Source organism: Colletes latitarsis, chromosome 11 (assembly GCF_051014445.1).
Source record: "Colletes latitarsis isolate SP2378_abdomen chromosome 11, iyColLati1, whole genome shotgun sequence".
Classification (NCBI taxonomy): domain Eukaryota; kingdom Metazoa; phylum Arthropoda; class Insecta; order Hymenoptera; family Colletidae; genus Colletes; species Colletes latitarsis.
The window spans coordinates 11,352,029-11,372,699 of NC_135144.1; the positions used below are offsets into that span (position 1 = coordinate 11,352,029).

The 20,671-nt window shown below is 36.8% G+C and overlaps 1 protein-coding gene across 5 annotated transcripts in view; it reads left to right on the forward strand.

Moving 5' to 3' along the window:
- The window catches only part of LOC143348051 (uncharacterized), a 364,443-nt gene that overhangs the window by 89,728 nt on the left and 254,044 nt on the right, over positions 1-20,671 (forward strand). Inside the window, exons 1-2 of one of the 5 annotated variants that reach the window (XM_076777843.1) lie at positions 2,222-2,314; positions 6,521-6,550. The exons of 3 other annotated variants lie outside the window; for them this stretch is intronic. The gene's annotated coding sequence lies outside the window, so the exon portion shown is untranslated. Of the gene's footprint in view, positions 1-2,221; positions 2,315-6,520; positions 6,551-20,671 lie in introns of those variants that run through there. One more of the 5 variants, XM_076777844.1, reaches the window with a different exon arrangement.

Consider the following 20,671-nt stretch of genomic DNA (forward strand, 5'->3'; position numbering starts at 1 on the left):
ATGCGCGACTAGAGAAAAAGAGTTTATATTCCGAGTTTATGCTCATTACTAGTTATTTTCTTTCTGTTGTGAGCGTCGTAAAAATTCAAGGACGGTGACATTCGATGCGTTCAAACTTCGACCAGCGATTGGACAAATTTTTCGAACCGGTTTTATCGCCGTTGGCAGTATTTTCGATGAATTTCGTACAGCGACATTTTCAGTTTGATTTGAAATCTTGCACCGTCGAGCGTTCGATCAATTTTTGATTGTTTACACATTCGTGAATTAGAAGTCAAATGCTGGGGAGCACGAGGTCTAGCAAATATTGAATATAAAGGTTGAACAGAATCAAAAAGTCGTGTTTCGATACTCCAAACTATGATGTTTAAATACGGTTTTCAAAAATGGAAAGATAGAGGTCAAAGAACGTACAAGAGTTTTCGATCGAGGGCGATGTTGGCTGTTTCAAAGAGAGTCGGACAAAACTGTAATAAATATTGGAGTTTCTATTTCCATTCAAATCGCGCGCGTCGATTTTATCGAATTCATTTCTCTTTGGAAATTGTAACTTTATCGATGAAAAATGTGGGAGAGAAATCGATAGCGTTTAATTTGATTTTACTGCGAATTCAATCTTTCGCAATTTTCTATTATTGTTGCTCGGTATTTTATGTTTAGATGTTTCACGGTTTGTGGCAGAAATCAGGATTAACGGTCTTCGTTCGCGAAATACGCTTTAAGTTTACTGGAATTCGGAGTTCAAGGTACGCCTGACACGACGTCTTGTTCAGCGATGCTAATTAATGCTTTCCAACATGGCGGTCTCTTTGTCGGTTTGGCTATCTTAACTACTTCTGCACTAAATGGCAGGAAAATACACGTTCCGTCTGTATAGTGCCTATTCATCAACGTATCTTCACACATTTCCGTTTCGTTGGTAAACAAGAAACATAGGCTTGATAATTAATATTTATCGAAATGAATTTTTAGAGTAAATACGCATCATATTACAACGTCGAATCAAACATTATTTTTACACCGAGTTCCTAAATTATGTAGCAGTTTCAATAGATATTCCAAACAGCATTCAATTAATGAGATATTTTACGATACTGAATATGGATGGGAACTCTACAACCCTCCTATTATATTGATTGGCTAAATTATATTCTATTATCGGTGGAAACTCTAAACAATACCATTGCATTCACAGCGTATTCTATAGTAATGACAATATAAGCTCTAAACAGTATCGTTGCCTTCTGTTTGGTGCAGAATTTAGTATCGTGTACGCGTCATACGACAAAATAATCTTAGGTCACCGATAGAGAAAGGTTAATACTTGTGAAAAAATTGAATCAATTTATTTTAAACAATTAAATAGAAGATACTTGGACAACGTAAGTTTTGAACGTAAAGTATGAAAAGGTGGAAGATCTATCGGTGAATATTTGATTAGAAGAACGATGGTTTGTAAAAAGAAATAACAAGATGGTTTCTTACGAGACTTATATATCTCTAGTATTCGTTTTAGATCCTTTTTGGCGATGATTATACATTTGATTGAAATTTTAATTTTCAAAAAATTATAGAATATACTTAATATACAAAAATATATTTAGGGGTTAAGATAACCCTCCATAAAGCTTCCATTTCATTAATTCTATTAATAGACGTATGAATTTGCATAAAAATCCTCACTCTAGCGACGATACAACACCGTCTCAAATCGTTTGGCACATATAACACTCATTTTGAAAAATATTACACAACGATATAAATGAAATCAAGAGATTTTATGCAAATGTATATCACAGTGGGAGGCCGGCAATATCAAATAAACAGGAACACATCGATTCCACTCAATTATTTCGTCTGGATTCGAGTATCGACTAATTAGAGATGGGTTTCCGACCAATTGCCAATAATTTTTAAATTTTTTATTACGCGTGATTGTCGAGGATATTTCGTTCGAATATCGAGAATACATTTTCAAGCACGTGATCGAGACAATGTCTATTAACTGAAAGTGTCTGAAGTACTGCGTCGTTGTTACGCACTATTCAGGCTGCCAATAGATCGGATAATGCATAACCGTACGGGTCTGCACGTGCATGTGCACGTGCACCTATCGCATACTACGCTTCTCTACGTTGTTGCCTCGTGATGGCGTGGCTCGCTCAGGCAACATAAATATCGCGCTAATTCTCCGCCACGAAATAAATCCTGCTGGTACATGGAAAGGTTGGCCCACATTCGTGCAACCGCGCACAACAACCCCTATGTGTGTCTTTGCTGGTTCGCGCCAACGTTCGTCGCCCATACATACGCAGTGAGTGTTTGCGTTATTATCGCCATGCATTTTTCGTGCAAATGAATGGCACCGGGGAAAATTGGACGAGGGAAAAAATTAGGCAATTTTTTAGAAGAAATATTAAGACTTTTATGTATTTTATAATACCAAGGGTTTATCGACAAAGTTTGCGAAGATTACAAATTTATTTTATATTGCGTTGGAATAATTGTTTAGGGTGTACGAGAGAAATGTCAAATTGATCATTTTTCTCCGATGTCGAGGCTATCTGCAACCTAAATAAACAAAGTTAGCAAAAAATTAAGAAAATTCAGGGGAGATTAGACAAGGAAAAAAATTACGTAATTTTTAAGGAGAAACACCAAGACTTTTGTATATTTTTAAGGGTTTATCGTCAAAGTTTTCGAAGCCTGCAATTTATTTTATATTGCGTTGGAATAATTGTTTAAGATGCACAAGACAGATGTCAATTGATTATTTTTTCTCCGACGTATAGTGGGCAGAAAGCGTCGAAAACATGGCCAAAATTCAAGATTTCATCGAATCTTTCTAAGACCTGGTAATTTAGAATTTTTGAGGTTACTGATATCCAATCTGAATTAAAAAAATTCAATACGCGATATATAGTGCAATTTTTTTTAACATAAACTAAGCCCCTACAACAGATTTCGATTAAATATATTTGTAATAACATTTTTATCAGTAGCTGATGTACAAAATACAGAAAAATATAGCTGCAAATTATAAATTTTTACCTATAATTCGTGTGGATCTAATTCAATTGTCCAAATACTCAAATATCGGTAAATTGCACACTTTGTTCATGGTTTAATACATGCTTATGACACATATAAATAACTGAAATATTATAACAAAACCTATATTTTTATATTTTATAATAAGTAATTAAAACAAATAGTTTCACTTAAAATCTAATAATGTTACCTTCATAGTATTATATTTAATCACAAAATCATCTAAAAAAATAAATATTTACAGATTTCGAACCTTTGGAGTGTTGTTAGTTTACAAAAAAAATGGAGCTCTTACATAAAAGTCGAACAATTAAATTTTGGCCAGGAATCATCGTTTTCTAGCCCATTTTACAATGTCGAGGTTCCAACATAAATAAACAAAGAATTCAAAAAATTCGGGGAAAATTGAACGAGGGAAAAAAATCACGCAATTTTTTAAAAGAAATACCAAGATTTGTGTTTATCCTCAAAGTTTACCCAGACTACAATTCATTTTATATTCCGTTACAATAATTATTTAAGATGTACGAGAAAAATGTCAAATTGATCACTTCTTCTCCGGTATTGTTGCTCCAATTTAAATAAAAAAAAATTCACATTTCCAAACGTACTTTGACCAAATGTCTGACCCTTACGATTGACAGGAGTTTTCTATTATACATGCTTGTAAAAAAAAAACAGGAACGAGACGCAGGTAATTCGTGACGAGGGTAGCTCGCGTCAGCTTGAATTTAGACCGGCTGAAATCTATTCTTTGGCTGGAATTTGAAACGCGGGCCGCGCATGTGTCGCGATACAATTCTTGCGAAATGACATTTCGAAATGAATGCTTGTAAACGAGTGCAACGCCGAGTCCGTAATTCGTGCGTGGGATAAAATTTCTCGCCGTTTGTCGCTCGGTTCTGTTAATGCGAGTTTCACCCCCTTGCGTGCGAGCACGCGCGCGCAGGTTAGTATTGGTCATCGATAGGGGCGGGTTTCCTTGTCGATAGCACGGTGCTTGCACCGAGGAAAATATTTTTTCTGAAATTTCAAAATATCTCCTTCTGTTCCTCGATACAATAAAATATTTTTTTTATTTTATTTATTCAATATAACGGGAAGCTCCATTAGTAATATAAGGTTACAAAGGTGATGTAGATATTAGCAATATTTACAAAAAAACGTTCATAAACATGATACTTGTGGAACTGTTAAATTATTTATTCATTTGTACAAAATTTATTAGTTCATCTGCAAATTACAAAATTGCGATTGTTTATCTGTCCTCGAGATTTCTGGAAAGATACATTAAAAAGTCAACAGATTTAGAGTATTAATTAACAGTCTGAATAGTATCTGAATGAAGAAAATGAGATGTCCAATGCTTTGAGATAAAAGAGTAAAGAGCATAAACATTTATACTTAATTAAAACTGCTTACAATCGATTAGTCCATTGATAATTTTTAACAAGAAATTTAAGTCGGAAATAGTTCATAGTTGTATCGAGTTTGTAGGATGCAAATTTTTAAAATTTAGATTGCACTCTCTGGATTAACTATTTATAGACAATTTTTAGTTACATAAGATTAACTGTTTTTAAGTCGCAACCTAACGAGCGTGCAATATAATTGTCTAATACAGATACTATTGAAATCAGAGTCGAGGCATTTTATCGAGCCAAACAGCTTACAGTTTACAATGTTTTAGATATGGGGAGTAAAGTTTAATAAAATTGTAAAAGCAGTTCCTAAATATTTTACTTCAGATATACAAGATAAGTGAAGACTGTATAATTTGTATTCGATGATAATACGACTCGATCTCATAAATTTACACTTGTCATCGTCAAAAGTGCAACGCCAATGATTAATATTGCCTAGCTCACTTTTTATTTCTTTAGAAATCTTAAAATAGTCAGCAAAGAGGTAAATAATTAATATTATAAGAAGCAATCACTCCTCGAAACAATAAAATATTGTATAAACAATATTTTTTTTAAATGTTCGCAAATATACTTTTAAAGTATTAGCGCATACATGTTTCTAAGCAATTTCTCGCTGATGTAAGACTTTTCCGATGAAATCGTTTCAAATTAACGAATCGATGTCTTCGGTCTTATTCCACGAGACGCACGTTATAAAAAGGAGGCGGGATTTTATGTAGAGGAAATAAAATTTACGACGCTACGAAGCGTCGTGTACACGGTCGGACGTGAAATGATCGAGAGAAACGTGCATATCCAGCGGCAGATGATAAAATAGGACTGAATGTCGAGGAAAATAAAATTGTTCAGTTATCGAAGCGAGCTAGCTATAATAATCGATCTCCGTGCAGCTAGCTATCGTAAAATCGAATTCGAGCTACCTGCTCGAACGTTTCGCTCGAAAGAGACAGAAACAACGAGACGATGCATTGTACCTCTACTTGGTGGGTGTCCATATTGTTCCAACGATTCTTGTGGGAAGAATTCTTTCGCTGTTCCCAATCAATCGCCAGAGCTCGAGGGCTTTTAGAAATTGGTCTAGCAAAAGTATCGTGCTATTGTATTCGGCTTTATTTCCAATTCTGAACTCTCGTAATGCGGAGGTCGTGTTCAGAATCTTTTCAAGTATTTGATAAGTTAGAATTAAATTCAACTGTGTAGATAAGTTATTTCTATGATTGACGTATACATTCAGTACAGCTTGAAAATATTTATTATTCTGTATTTATTTATTTTCAGCTATTTCGATCCTTGACGTATGTATTAAGCACAGTTTGAGAATATACGTCAAGCATAGAAATAGCTTATCTATGTTGCGAGTCTTTTAAATTTATTTCACTAGATAATTGTCCTATTATATTGAACAATGTAGATAAGCTATTTCTATGCTTGACGTATGTTTTCAAACTTACATCAAGCACAGTTTGAAATTTACATTAAGCACAGTTTGAAAACATACGTCAAGTATAGAAATAGCTTACCTACATTGTTCAATGTAATAAGAGAATTATCCAGTGAAACGAATTTAAAAATAATTCAAAATTGGAAATAAAACCGAATAGAATATCTCGATCCTTTTGTTAGACCAATTTCTAAAAGCCCTCGAGGTCTGGTGATTAAAATCGGAAATAAAACCGGTATAAAACCGTAATGAAAACCTACATAAGCGAGAACCTTTAATTCTCGTGATCGTTACAAAATTATTCCAGAACTGAAATATAACAGTTTGGAACAGTAGTTATCGACATTTCCAAATTGACGAGGATAAAATTCGCAGCTTGGCAGAAAAGAGACAAAATTTGTTGATCTAGGAGATTTACGAAATTTGAATTCAGGGGTAGTTGTCAAGCTTGAGAAAAGGTTTATTATTTTTCATAAAATCCCATAGATTTGCAATATTGCGAACCTGTGGAGTTCATTTCAATCAGTTGGATACAATTCTGTTTAGACAAATAGAAATAAATAAATTTGGAATAACCGAGAATGTTTTCTTTATGTTTCAGGTAAGCCAACTCCATCACTTTATTAAAGATGTAAGTAGCAATAAAATATTTCTATAACGTTGAATGAAAAAAGGGGCGAAAATTTGTGTAATAACTTAGGTGTTGGCTCCCACAAATTTCTTGAAGCCGATTATTTAGCAAATAGAAAAGACACTGATTTGCCAACATAATAATTTATTAACAATTCGATAATATAAATATAAAACAAGATAACAGAAAATGCCCAATGATGATATACGGATATACAAACAGTTCAGTTCTTACAAGTTCTCACAAATTCTTGTAAATCTCGTAAAATCGTGTAAATTCGTACAAAGTCTTGCAATTTTAAAATCCTGTACAATCCGTAAATTCTTAATACAATTGTGCAAAGTTCTATAAATCCTTACAAATTTTAAAATCTGAATTTGTCCTGTTCGCTCGTTGTTTAAATATAGAAATTCTATTACGAGAGGTATCTTAATTAGCAAATTGGAGGTGACTCATTAACGGGGTCTTCTACTGGGTTAGTTGTTCGGCGAAATTAAAAAATTTCAAATCGTGCTGAAAAAATTATTTTTAGCTGCGGGGGTCAATTATAATCATTCTTGGTGAGTAGACATACCCCCGAAATCCAAACCATTTTGGAGAAAAAAATTGAAGAGGTGCCTAAATTTTTCGGCAAAAAAAAATTTCAAATCGTTCTAAAAAAATTATTTTCGATTGCAAGGGTCAATTACAATCATTTTTTATGAGTAGACATTTCCCCGAAATCCTGCTCAGTTTTGAGAAAAAATTCGTTACCGAAAATGTAATGTCTGACCATACCGTTGATACGTTTCACTGAAATACCATACGTACCTTTAAAATGTCATAACTTCTAAACGGATTGGAGGATTTTAATGTTTCAAAAGGCAAACAACGCGTATTTTGGTGCAGAATATGTAGAAATTCCAAAAATATTCGAAAAATTGTTCTTTAACCCCATAAAGTGAGAAAAACGCCATAAAAATGGTCCAATTTTCAAACGTCCATAACTCCTACAATAGTGAACGTATCGCATTGAAATTTAGTATAGAAGTAGAACTTATGGGTACCTACAGAAAAGTATTAGACAAAATTTCCGTAGGACGTCAACCAAATTTATTAAAAATCAAAAACCGATTTGTAAGAGAAATCGACAGAGGGTAGTGCAGAAATTTTTCGGCGAAATTGAAAAATTTCAAATCATTCTGAAAAAATTATTTTCGGTTGCGGGGGTCAATTACAATCATTTTTGGTGAATAGACATACCCCAGAAATCCTATGCATTTTCGAGAAAAAAATTGTTTACCGGAAATATAATATGTGGCCAGGTATGTTTCTGTAATCTGTTGGTAATGGTACGATTGACACGAAAAAATACATTATATATAAGGTTTACCTGTGTACCTAGTCTGTGCTACTATTAATATTCGAAAAAAATGGCACCCTAGACTGTCCGACAATAAACAATGTTTGGAATTCCAAACATTAGGTGTACGCGGATTTCGATCAAAATCGATGTGGTAGGTCTCGATGGTATCCGTTGTAAATGGAGGGTGGCTCCGGCCAAAAGAGAGCGAAGTTCTCGAAAAACAAATCTTCCTTCCGCACTGGCGGCGATCGATCAGCCAAGCTCGCTGACAAAAGAACGAAAACGAAAGAGTCGGGGACAGAACTAGAGGAAAAGCGAATCTCCGTGCCTGACCGTGTCCCGTGTTCACAAAACCCAAGCTTTCGAGTAGATTCCCCGTCGACGGGGAAACTAAGATCAACCTCTCACCTGCGAAACGACAAAGAAGCCACACGAACGGCCCGCTGTGCTGGAGTGGCCTTTCACGCGACCGGGAAAATGGCGTACGCGACGACGACGACGACGACGGTCGGCGTACTCTACACGGGTACAGAGACAGCCAGCGGCTGATAGAACTGTCGTCGAAAGGGTTGACCTAAATGCACAATGGTAGAGAAGAAGTTATGTGTCGGATGCGTCGATACACCGATATATTGGTCCTCCTCCGATGTTCGAAAGGGATGAAGAGGCTGGTAGCGAGATCTAGGGCTCTTACGTCCCGCCAGTATCGTTCTCGGTGGCTGTGATAGGCTCACAAAAAGCCATTGTTACGTCGTCTTTAAGTTTTCACGCCGACATCCCCTCAACCCAGCGTCACGTTCTTTTTTTCGAGCTGCGACGTGACGTGAATGCAGCCCTTTGTGCCGAAGTTTGACGGATCAATCCATAGCCACGGTCGTCGACGTTTAACCGTGGTTCCGGGTACGAGCCCCTCCTACCTCGCGATAAGGAGAACAAATTGCTGTCGTCTCGGCCCTTCCCCTATGATGGAGTCTCGAGGAGGTTGAATATTTTTAACCGGGGAACAAGTATGACTTTGCTATTTTTAACTTCGTTAATTCGAACGCCCCTTCGTCGTATCTGTAACAAAATTACGCGTCAGGCGCAACTAGAGCAACTGGCGTATGTGGGACCCGCCTCAACAATTGATTCTACTCGAGAAAAAAAAATATAAACTTGCATTCTATTTGATCTTGTTTTCGATTTTGCTATTTTTAACTTTGTGTCTTCGTCGTATCGATAACAAAATTACGCGTCAGGTGTACGTGGGATCCACAATTCTACTATTCAATTCTACCCAAACAAAATATAAACATCTTATTTGATCTTGTTTTCGAGTTATGGCGAGTCCTGCGTTGGAATAATTTTGGAATATTAGCGAATGAGCTTATCTCAGTGTACTTCCTTCCTAGCTTTATAAGAATTATTAAATATTTTGGTAGAATAGTGCACAGGGTGATTACTACTTTCTATTTTCATTGTTGGAATAATTTTGGAATATTAACAAGTAACCTTATCTCAATGTACCTCCTTCATAGCTTTATAAGAATTATTAAATATTTTGTTAGCGTAGCTTCCAGTATAGTGAACGAACTTTGCACAGGGTGATTATTATTTTCTATATTCTGTTTACGATGTTGGAATAATTTTCGAATATTATCGAGTGAGCTTATCTGAATATATTTCTTTCGTAGCTTTATAAGGATTATTAAATATTTTGTTAGAATAGCTTCCAGTTTAGTGGACGAACATTGCTCAGTGCTATTACTATTTTTTAATGAAAGGAACACCGTGGTATGATAAATAGAAATTATTCTCCAGCTGTATGAAAAAAGGACTGTTACAACGAACGATGCTTTGGGCATTTTATAGGCATGGAAAAAGCCGTGATCAAAGAAACGTTGATCGCGCGAGTGTCGTCGAAATAATTACGAGAGGTTTGCAGCTTTGATGTCGGCCGCTGCGCAACGTAACAATTTCGCAGTTAGCCCGTGAACCTCGTCGATCGCAACGATGACAAGAGTTATTTTCTTTCTGACAGGTGTCGGTAAAACGTCGATCGTTTTTTAAAGCTCGCAACACGAGTAAAGCCAATTGAACAGACGCAGCGTGTAACGTACCTGGTCGAATATTCCCGCGTGGTATGAACGATGTGTTATTTTGCATGAAAAAAAAATTGTGCAGCTCGATACCGTGGATGATCAAACCGATAGACTGACAAATATTTTTTTCGAGCATCGATTTTATCCGGTCCAGCAAGTAGTATCATTGTAGACGATTCATCCTCGTCGGGATTATTCGAAGAAATAACCGTCAAGCACAAAGTTTCTTACCTAATTGGCGAGGCAATTTAATAGAGATTAGATAAAATTAATCTTTGCACGACTCAAGAATGCAATTAAAAATATAACGGAGTAATAAACTGTTCGAACGTCCATAGTGGAACATTTGATCGCGTTATTCTTGACATAAAACATGAAATACCTCGTGAAGTTTATTAAAATTCTCGAGATTGTAAAAAATAGTCGTCAGCGAGGATCTCGAAATATTTAAAAACTGTTTCCTCGAGAAACGAAAATGAAAATTTGTTGAAGCATCTCGAGAATCCTGGAGACGAAATTCTCGAGAGAAATTATTAATAGTAGGGCAGATACTGCAACGTACTCGAAGAAAAACATTGAAAAAAAATGTAGCACGGGACACTAACGTCATCTTCGTGACCCGTATAACTACAGGAATGATCAACAATCTGGGAGTCACGCAATTTTTTAGTTGTCCGTGTGTGTTAAACGTTCGAACGGTCTTTAAATCTTAAATCTTCTATTCCTTCTTCTAAAGAATTTTTCCTTTTTAAATCTCCTCTTTTGGACTTAATTTTTCATTCGATTCTAAAGCTTTCTCGCAGAGGATTGAGTTACTAGAGTACCAAAAGTACGCTGAACATCACGAGAAAACTTTCATTTCGTTTTATGACGTCAGATATACAAATTGAAAAACTGAATATAAATTGAGTATAAAAACTGATTTTTGTAAATGAGACTGTTTTTTTCGATGGCTACCACGTTACGATTTCTCATTCAGGCCATTTGATGTTTTGACTGAAGATTATTATATTGTCATACAATATTTCATTGCATCATTAATCCATATATTTAACCAGTACCAATATATTCTAAAGTCTTAAACTTGTTATAAAACACATGTTTTTGTCGCATTAAATAAATATGTAGTGTACCACCAGAAGCACACGCGGCCATAATGGAAAGTATAACGTGTTAAAAAGAGGTATCGTTGAAATAAAAACGAGTCGAAGACCACAAAACAGAATTAACACGCAACTACTGATCGTAAGTTCTTCTTCCGGGAGCTTTGCAAGAATAAACAACGTTCTTCTTCCACGATTCAGGAAACATAGTTAGAAAACGATTGAAATTCGATCGGTAGAAACATTCACTCGACGAGGCTGCAGCAAACTCCGCCACCTTTCCATGGTAACGCATTCTACCAGAGTTTGAAGATCACACACCCGTTAATTGGCATACGAGTCTGTGTATCTAGCGAAAGCGAGTTAGTATTCCGCTTTCCCATCAACCATCGACCGACCATCGACTGTAGCCTCGCACGGGTCGAGATGTTTGATTATATCGGTCTCATTAATTGACATGCGGCATTGTTCTTTACGACTATGGCCCTCGTCGATCCTGTCGCCGGTATATCGAATTACATCGAAGATGATACTTCTGCCAACGGGAGAATTCGCTTGTAGAGCACTCGTGGCCGCGTCAGTCCCGTGGATCGGGATTCACAGCCGTTAAAAGGGACCCGTCGCCATGTCTGTTCTCTATGGATGCTATATTTCATGATCAAACGTCGTTGCAGTTTCCGCTGCAAAAGGATCCAGATGTATCGACTGTCAGTCAGCTATAACATTTTATCAGCGTAGAAAAGGGACTCCTCTTTCACTGTTCATCGTGTTTCGCCAGGGTATGCTAGTTTTTCTATAGAGAAATTTAACAATTTAGGGACTTGTAATGAGAGATTAGAGTAAACCAGTATGTTTAATGCATTAGTTTTGTTGACGTCTCGTAACACTGTTCGTTCCAGTTTTAAATGGTCCAGTCATTGCTATGCAATTCACAAAAGAAAACTCTCACAAGAAATTTAACAATTTAGTCATTTCTATGCAACTCACAGGGGAAAACTTCCACAGGGAAATTGAAGAATTTAGGGACTTGTAATGAGAGATTAGTGTAAACCAGTATGTTTAATGCATTAGTTTTGTTTACGTCTCGTTTTACTGTTCGTTGCAGTTTTAAATGGTGTAGTCATTGCTATGCAACTAACAAGGGAAAACTCTCACAAGAAATTTAACAATCTAGTTATTGCTATGCAACTCACAAGGGAAAACTCCCACAGGGAAATTAAAGCATTTAGGGACTTGTAATGAGAGATTATTGTAAACCAGTATGCTTGAAGCATTGTTCATATTTACGTTTCGTAACACAGTTCGTTCCAGTTTGAAATGGTCTAGTCATTTCTATACGACCCACAAGGGTCTCCCATAGGTGTTCCATGGTGTTCGGGCCTAGTAGAGGCCAATTAGGGACCCTCGTGTAGCATTTGTCAGGCGGTACGCGCGCTCGGTATTCAGTTTCGCTGGCCAGAGGTGATTACACAATGATAGGCGAATGACTTTTAAACTCGCAGAAAGTGTGCAATGTGATCTTGATTTCTTCTATAGGTGCATTCATCGGAAAGGTAAACGAAATCGAGCAGGGCACAGCAGTCGCCTAGTCACGGAAACTATGTCGAATGTTTTATCGCGATGCTCGTCACTGTTGCTCTTTGGCTTTTCAACTTTGTTCCGTCGAAATGCCGGAAATCCTGAAAGAACCGGTCGGTTCCATTCAGCTCGCGGGCCAGACCGTCGGAAAAAGTCGACTGAATATCGCTGCGACGAGGAGATAAAGACTGGCCGGCTGTCCGCCGTGAAGGGAAGTTGTTTATCTGGACGATTTAATTAAGCTCGGGCGCTAATTCAATGGACGTATCCCGAGCAACTAACGAATTACGGTCGCATCTGCGTGTCGGATTAGTAGGCACATCGTGCACACCGTTCCCTGCCAACTAAGGACCGTGTACCCTGTGCATGAATATGCTAGTAATTAACCGCAATTGTACAGACAACCCTCAAAACGCACCGTGAATGCAGCTCGCGTCGGTTCATATTTATCTCGCTGCCGATGTTTTCGACGATGCCATTTCGTGTCCCTTTGGCGCGACGATTTTTCTTCCGATAAGCTTCGTTCGTCGCAAACACACGATCACAGTCCACGGAAACGATTTGACAAATCGTTGGTATTAACAACGTACATTGTCAACCGAATAATTGCATTTTTAGGAAATAAAATTAAAAAAAATTGATTTCTTTAAAGTTTTAAGCTGAAGAGATGGGAAATTAAGGCTCAAACATTGGGCTATTTTCTATTTTATTGTTACAGTTTGCAAATCGAACGAGGCAGAAAAGGTTTTGTTGGTATAAGTTATCTCTTTTGTATGATTTGTCAGTTTTTGGAACCATCGAAGGATTATAAACAAAAATCGATATTTTCTCGAATCATTTTTTTTAATGCAGTACGTTTTAAATAAATTCTGATAAATTCTCTTGAAATTAATATAAACAGGAGACATTGTTTCTCATAAATAATTCTAATGAAAATTGTAGACCTAATCTAATGAAAAATATACAAAATAAATTGATATTTAAAGAGTTTGGTGAGAATTTGCTTACGTTAATTTGTTAAAATAAACGTTCGTAGAGTATCGATTAATGTCATGCTTGGGCGCAACTGATCTATCCCTTATCCTTTCTAAGTAAGTTTAACAACATTGATGGATTTATCCCACCTTCCGCGGAAACGCGATATTATTACAAGTTGTTTATATTGTTGTCTTCGCGGTAGAGCCGTGATAAGCCGCAAACTGAAATTTTCCTTCTGTTTACCTTACCGGAAAGTGTGACCAGTCACCAAGTTCTCAGATTAATACAGGATCTCTATCAACTCACGCATCCGCATATATTGTACCCCATCATCAAACTCGGATCACGCGTTAAATTATCAAAACTGAAATTATTATTCATGAACACGAATATCTGAAATTGATATTCATCAGCAACGACAGGAGACAGACGCTGGGAGAAAAAGATACCTTATATTTTATCGTATGTACTACTGTACGCTGTAGAATATAAATATTTTAATACTTTAACATCTTTGGGCCTACTAAAACAAACAATCTTTTATATTTTCATATAATTTATACTTCATAGTCTATATAAAACAGAAAAACTGTTTCAACACTTTGACTGCCACGTCGCCCACATATGGGTGATAGAACTTTTAACAGCTAAAACAATTCATTCTCAAATTGAAATGTTAAAGAAAATAAATTTTAATGAGACTACTAGGACAACTTTTAAGTTGTGTAGTTTACAATTGACTAAAATCAAAGTTTTGACTGGCAGTCAACGTATTAACGAACGCGTGAGATAATAATGTTCCCAAAATAGAAAAATCTCATAAAACCATCATTTTTATTAGTTTATCTCTAAGAATTCTTCACGTAAAGTCATTGACAAATATATACAAGTAGCTTGGTTCAAATTTTAACAATTTAAATGCCATTTCAAAAGCAACCTTCGCCCAATATTTACTCACGTTATAATAAATACGCGAAGTCAACTCCGAGGACAAAAGTGATTCTTCGGTTACAAAGTCGCCAACGCTGTGGGATGCAAATATTTTCAACGGGGATTACAATAAATATTTTCTTACAGAGGTATACTGACACGTTCGCGGGAGCGTAGAATTTTAACTTCTGTTGTACAAGATTATTATTTTGGTTGCGACGAACGAGCGCGAGCATTCCGCGGGGTGAAAGGGGGGAATCCCCGTACTAAACAATTCTCGAAATCGTGCCTCAAAGCCGATTCAATAATCCGTCTCTCAAGCCACGCATTCCCCGTTTTATTACGTCCGAAATTCGCAGGGAAACTTCGCGGGGAATCCGCAAATCCGACATTTTCGAGGGAGCCAAGCAACGCAACTGAATCAAATAACAGTTATCCTTCATTATTCCCGGCTGACACGGTCCAAGGGCGCAACGGCAATGTAAACTTCAGCCAGGTGTCGGGGTGCGTTCTCGTTAGTGGGTTTACGGCCAGCTCGCCATTGTGTAACCACGTAACCAGCGACTATGTTGCACGCAGCTTACTTGGCAAATATCGCCGCGCTGTGTAACTGTACGTATAACAGCGATATTATCACGGTAACGACCATGATAACAAGGGCCTCGCTCAGGGGGTTTCCAGTCTACGACGCGCGTTGCCCGCCAACTCTTCAGAACCTACCCGTTTTAGACCTCTTTCTCCTTCCTTCCACCATTATTTTACACGCGTGGCGCGAAAATTTCAAAAAAGAGATTTGTTCGTTTATTATTCCATCGTTGACAGTGTCGTCGAACGATATTTTTTTATCGTCGATATGGCAATACGTACAGTTGCAAAAGTATCCTCCTATCTTATGAGTGTAACATATTTTGCTTACTCGACCCCTTGACTTACGATTTAATTCCAAATAATTTTTCAAAAGTATACTATTCAATTTTGTTTTGTTCGTGCAAGGAATGTTTTACGAATAACTCGTGAATGTAGAAATGTGGTGATTTTGATTTATGAGACATTTACATTTAGCAAATTGTATTACAGTCGTTTAACGCTAGAACTACCAAAACAGTCAAAATGATCCATTCATAATTTCTAATAAAACTCGTAAAGAATTTACTCGACTTCATATCTATTGCTTTTGTTGCAATTGTTGTAATACATAGTCTATAACTTTGCACAGAGCATATTTTTCTAGGATGTTTACTCGTTGAAAACATCCGCGATACTATCTCTGTTCCTTCTTTCTTTCCCAATACCCTTCACATATAAAATTTGCACACACATAAATATTCGCATTACCAACTTTGGTTGCACCATGAAATGTACCAATCTACAGCTTTAATTTCTTTGGTACAAATAAATACGCTATAATTGTCGATAGCTCTAATATTAAGGAATCTCCAAACTCCACTCGAGACTTGTAAGCGCTTCCTCGATTCGATAGCGATTAACGTATCGTAAACCCACGTTGGTGCACAGCTGTGGAGCACCGGGGTCTTTCCCCAAAATTATTATTAAAAAAGTAGCGTTCTCGTTCATCCCAGCATGGTCAATCTGGACACTAGGCAGCAGGGTGGCCGGGAATATTGCAAAATGTAAGAAACTATTCTGTCAAGGTGACGATGTTGAGGATTGGTTTGACCATAAGTAGCATAATAAGTTAGAGTTAGGTTTGATCGAGCTTACAATTCGCAAATAGTCTCCAGGAGAATATTAGATTCGAGCGTAACACAAGAGCAACGGATTCATACTTCAGGAAGCAATGGACCTCCACTATTAATTGTTTGTCCCAGTCAAATTTGGGTGGTCCTTCGAGGACCGACACACAGCATTTCGAGCTGTGTAATACGCACGACCGTGCACCACAGCAACGAGCAAAGTTTAATGCACTTCATCACAAAGGTTACCACGCGAAATATTAGTTCACTGTATCTCGGAGTAGGAATATGTTTATTTTGTCGTGAGAGGTGGTTTTTATCAGTAACATTCACGAATGAAAAGCAAAATTGCTTCGTAAATAGAAATAACACAGAGTAGTAAACAACAGTTGGTAAAAATTTGTAAGAAACAAATTTCGTAGTATACGAATACCAGTATACTTATATTTATTTTTTCTGTTCCTTGTAACGAATGAAAAACAAAACTGCTCCGTAAATAGAAATAACACAGAGTAGTAAACAACGTTTGGTAAAAATTAACAAGAAAAATTAGTGTACGAACACGAGTAGAAGTAGCTGTTTACAGTAAGGAGCAAAACTATACACATGCACGATATTTTAACAAAAATAATTTTTTATTCAATATTTGCATATACAAAACAGACAAAATACTTAGTATTGTCTACAATTTTCTGGCTTTTCAAAACAATTGAAACGAGATAATAAGGATATCAAAAAAGTTAAATTTGTTTATAATACTAAGTATTTTGTTTCTTTTGTATTCTACATGTAAATATTGAATAAAAAATTATTTTTGTTAAAATGTCGTATGCGTATTCAGTTTTGCTCCTCACTGTACACATAGAAATCTGTATTTCCGCAGTTAACGATGTTGGCATAAAAGAATTACAAAGTATTCGAACGAAATGAAAAATAAATATAAAGAATAATTGCGTTTCGAGTCCAAACGGAAGAACTCGGATGTAAATTATTTCAATCGACATCCAGTCCTACAAGGTGATTCTTCAAATAATTTATTCGTCGAACGTCCAAGCCCGATTTGCAAGAACGCGTAGCTGGTAGTTTTCCTCGAAGGTTCGCCGGAGCCCAAGGAACGAAAAGAACAATGAAAAATCGAGCGAGCCTTTGAAAGCATCGAGCAAGAATCAACGCGTGTCCATTCATGCTGACGCGATCCGTGGAAAGCGAACCCTCGACGAGCGTGGGGTATCGTAACAGGGGTTGGTTACAGGGCGTGAGCCAGCAAGGGGGCACACGACGTTCATTGATCGCGCCGTCAGGTGTCAGGAATGCGGACGTTTCCTCGAGCCTTACTTATACAGACTGCAACCGGTCACCTTTGTACCGTGGAAACGTCCAGCAGTCGCATACCAGCACGCGTCCAACGTGCGCCAAATTCCGGGCAAATGGCCTCGACGTAAGACAGAGGGCTCGCCAGGAAATAATGTTGCTCGACGAGACCGAGACAAATGGCAAATCGATGCCGCCGTCATTTACTTCTCGAGTCTCTCTTTACCCTGCGCTCTTCCGGAAAGTGCCAGACAGAGACGACGAACGGGACGTACGCGGGGGCGGCGAGGCAAGGCTTTTCTTGGTGAGAGGTTGTCGCCACCGACGAGGCCTCCCCAAACCCTATCTTTCCTCCTTTCTGCCAACGCTTATTGTTACTGAAAATCCACCACCAGCTGTTGCTACAATTGCTCTCTATTTCCTCCATTCCCTATTCCGTGTGTAAGGAACGTTTAAATTTTAATGAATTGCAATTTCAAAGCATATTTTCTCGTGTCAGCGGAAGGAAGTTCCCGCAGTTTCGAAAGGGTTTCGTCAAATTTGCTACCGGAGGAGACGATTTATTATTATTACCGTGTTTATCCCTATTTTGTTGGCACTTCAGTCTATGGAATGTTGGTCAAATTATTAAACTATGAATCAGATATCGATTCTGTGCTGCGAGTACACTGAGAGAATTATCGAGTATGTTCCAGTGGAGAATAGGGTAAAAATTATCCCCGCGTCGAGCAAATGTGGGACATCAGAGCAGAGTACTTATTACCATGTACACATTGTAAAATCTAGTTTTACTTGGTGGAGTTTTTAGTAAAAATTTTAATAATAACACATTTTCGTGTAAAAAGGCTTCATGTTGCTCCGGGCTTCTTCTGTACTGCAGGGTAATTTCTAATGGAAAATTCTTTCCAAGTATAAATAGGTTTTTCTCGATGTCGATGGGTGTAACAAATTAGAAAAGTGAATATTTGATGTCTCAGAGGCAGGAAAAGCGTTTGTTTACATTTTCGCGGACTTAAGAAAAGTTTGTCTCTGTTTGAATTTTGTTGTCACTCTTAGAGCTAGTTATAAATGAAAGCTTGCAATGTTTCTTTACTTTCCTTAAACTTCACTCTATGTTCCATATTCGTTTCAATTACATTACCGTTCGTAATTCATTTTGGTTATTGCTTAAGGTACAGATACAATTTCCTGAAGCGATTTTATCATTTTGCTTTTAGTCATTTTAACTTTACTTATAAATTGAAATAAATATGCAATAATAATTAATAGATAATATTACAGAAAGGATGGAACGGTATTAATGAAAAAAATACTAAAAAGCAATCATTGCGAGAATTCCGCTATTAATTTGAACGATCGTTTTCAAACGAGGCTGATATATTCATAAAACGAAAATTTTTAATCGTTTGTTATTATTTTGATAAAATCCATGAAATACAATATGAGTTACGTTTCCCTTATAACGTAACCAATAAATAACATTTTATAATTCATATCGTTTTGCAGTGTTAATTCGTTTTTATTGTACGTTTAATTGTCCGGTGACTTATGGACAGGGGTATATACAGGGTGCTCGACCACCCGTGGGAAAAATTTTAATGGAAGATTCTAGAGGTCAAAATAAGACGAAAATCAAGAATATCAATTTGTTGATTGAGGTTTCCTTAAAAAGTTATTAATAAATTAAATTGAAATATTTCAAATGATTCTGAAAAAATTATTTTTGGTTGTGGGGGTCAATTATAAGCATTTTTGGTGAATAGACATAACGCCGAAATCCTGCTCAGTTTCGAGAAAAAAATTCCTTACCGAAAGTCTAATGTGAGGCCAGAAATACTTCCCTGAAATTTCATGCGTATCTTTAAAATGTCATAACTTCTGAACGGATTGGACGATTTTAACGTTTCAAAAAGCAATCAACGCGTATTTTAGTATAGAATATATAGAAATTCTAAAAATATTGGAAAAGTTGCTCCTTGACTATAACTCCTAAAATAGTGAACATATTTCAATGAAACTTTTTCTTGAGATAGAGCTCATGGGTACCTACAAAAAAGTATTAGTCAACTTTTACGTAGCGCGTCAAACAAATTTACTAAAAATAAAAAACTTATTTTTAAGCAAAATCGACAGGGGGTTATGCCTAAATTTTTCAGTAAAAAAAAAAAAATTTGAATCGTTCTGGAAAAATTATTGCCGGTTGCGAGGGTCAATTGCAATCATTTTTGGCGAATAAACATACCCCAGAAATCCTACACACTTTCGAGAAAAAAAATCCTAACCGAAAATGTAATGGCTGACCATACGTTGATATGTTTCACTGAAATTTCATGCGTATTTTTAAAACGTCATAACTTCTGAACGGATTGGACGATTTTAACGTTTCAAAAAGCTAAAAGCCGCGTATTTTAGTGGAGAATATGTACAAATCGCAAAAATATTCGAAAAGTTGGTCCTTGACCTCACAAAATGATAAAACCCCCATAAAAATGGTCCAATTTTCAAACAACCATAACTCCTACAATAGTGAATAAATTTCAATGAAACTTTTTTCTGAAGTAGAGCTCATGGATACTTACAAAAAAGTACTAAACAAAATTTCCGTAGGACGTCAAACAAAATCAGAAATGAAAAACGAAATTTTAAGAAAAATCGACAGGGCGTAGGTAGCTGCTGAAAGGGCCTTATTCAGTAAGCTCGTATTCGACTGAATACGTGAATAGAAGCGATCACATTTGCAAAAAACTCGACGTCAGTGAAATCAGAAGGAAACGTCCCGGTTGCTATAGAGTCGACCCTATTGTGGGAATCTGATTTGTTTGTCGGTTGATAGGATACAGTAGGCAGAAACGACACATCGTGACCGCGGAGGGGTGAAAGGTCGATGTTACGAGGATTGCTCTAGTCGGATGTAGGGTTGTATTTAACCCCTTAACCGGGAAGGCCGATCGAGCTCGTGCCTTGTCGTAAATGGTTGTGGGGTGAAATCTGTTCTTTTATTGGAACAATGCTTCGTCGAAGAATCGATTCTTTCCGCAACTTTAGATTTAAAAACGATCCCAAAGAATCGAGTTGTTTCCTCGTTTATAAAGGAATATTGA